Below are 2,082 nucleotides of genomic sequence, written 5' to 3'. Positions count from 1 at the left end.
AATTTCTTAATGAAAATACATGGACTGATAGGGTCATTTCTATATCCCTCTTTCACTAGGTACTCACTTAGTCTATTGTACCACATCCGTCCGGAGTGTTTCAGTCCATAAAGAGATTTATTCAACGTAATACAATATTTTTCTCGAGAACTCTCTTTGTTTTTCAATTCAATACCCTCTAGGACTTTCATATAGATTTCATTATCCAGTGGATCATATAGGTATGCGGTTACAACATCCATTAACCGTAAATTCAGACCCTCTCTCACGGCCAGTCTTATTAAAAATCTGAAGGTCGTAGCATCCACCACAGGGGAGTATGTCTCCTCCTAGTCTATTCCAGGTCTCTGTGAGAATCCTTGTGCAACAAGTCGTGCTTTGTATCTCACAACTTGGCCTTTCTCATTTCTCTTTCTCACAAATACCCATTTGTATCCCACTGGTTTAATATCATGAGGTGTTCGGATTATTGGACCAAACACACCTCTTTTTCTCAGTGATTCTAACTCCACGTTTATGGTTTTTTTTTCCATTTAAGCGATTCTGGTCGTTGCATGCGTTCATATATAGATGTGGGTTCATAATCCTCGTTATCCATAAGTTCAAGTGCTACTTCATAAGAAAATAAATCATCCATGTCGACATGTTTTCTGTTCCACTGTTTCCCAGACAAGACATAGTTTATTGAGATCTCATTATTATATGCACCATCAGTACCATGAAGCAAGGCGTCCCAAGCAACATTATTTTGCACATCAGGGCCGGCCACATCAGTGGCATCAGTACCGGCCATGTCTAAAGCCATAGGTTTGGACGCGGCCACATCACGGGCTGGATCGGCCGCGACCATGTCTGGTGTCTGAACAATCTCGATTTCATTTTCTGCATCTTTCTTTGTTTTCTGAGGGTTCTTATCTTTGGAACCTATTGGTCTACCACGTTATGGTGGAGATATTGGAACATAAACAGCACAGCCGAATGTCCTAAGATGGAATACGTCTGGCTCATAACCCGTAAGTAATTGTAATGTGGAATACTTATGTTCACTTGATGGCCTGGTGCGTATGAGCTCGGCCGCGTGAAGGACCGCATGTCCCCACGTTGAGACCGGAAGTCTCAACCTCAAGAGTAATGGTTAAGCTATGAGCTGTATGCGTTTTATAAATGATTCGGCCAAGCCGTTCTGTGTATGTACATGTGCCATGGAGTGTTCCACACTTACCCCCATGGACATACAGTAATCATTAAACGCTTGGGAACTGAGCTCACCAGCATTGTCTAGACGTATAGTCTTTAAAGGAAAATCTAGAAAATAGGCTCGTAATCGAATTATTTGAGTAAGCAACCTGGCAAATGCCAAGTTTCTGGTCGACAGGAGACAAACATGCGACCATCTAGTGGATGCATAAATGAGGACCATGAAATATCGAAATGTCCCACAAGGTGGGTGAATTGGTCCACAGATGTCTCCTTGAATTCTTTCCAGAAAGTTTATAGTCTCTTTAGTGACTTTAACTGGTGATGGCCTAACGATTAGTTTCCCTTGGGCACAAGCAACACAAGATATATGCTTAGGGAATGGTCGTTTGAGTTCAGGATCAAAAGAATGCTACTTAGATACTTCATTTATAAAGTCATTTCATTTCTTATTAAGTTTTCAAGTTCATAGAAATGACAACATAGAAACACCAAAACATAGAATTTTTAGATTACAAATGCCGAAATCAATCTTTAGTCTTTAAGACAATCTGAAGTTTCATAATCCATAAGATCGTCCTTATCATTATCGAAGTCTTTTTCATTGTCTTGATAGATCATGTGGGCTTCAGAATTCTTCCCTTTCAAACTCTCTTGATAGAGATCAACTAGATGCTTGGGAGTCCTACAAGTTTTAGCCCAACCATTACCCATACCACATCTATGGCACACTGATTTACTTAAGTTGGTCGAGTGTTGAGGTTTGAACGAAGATCCATGGCCGCGACCATGACCTCTTCCAAATCAGCCACAATCACGTCCATGATCTCGTCCATTCTGATTCCCTCGTCCGCGGCCAAAGGAACTTCGGCCACGGCCACGTCC

Source organism: Brassica oleracea, chromosome C3 (assembly GCF_000695525.1).
Source record: "Brassica oleracea var. oleracea cultivar TO1000 chromosome C3, BOL, whole genome shotgun sequence".
NCBI classification, from domain to species: domain Eukaryota; kingdom Viridiplantae; phylum Streptophyta; class Magnoliopsida; order Brassicales; family Brassicaceae; genus Brassica; species Brassica oleracea.
Note: the sequence above shows the minus strand (reverse complement) of the source record.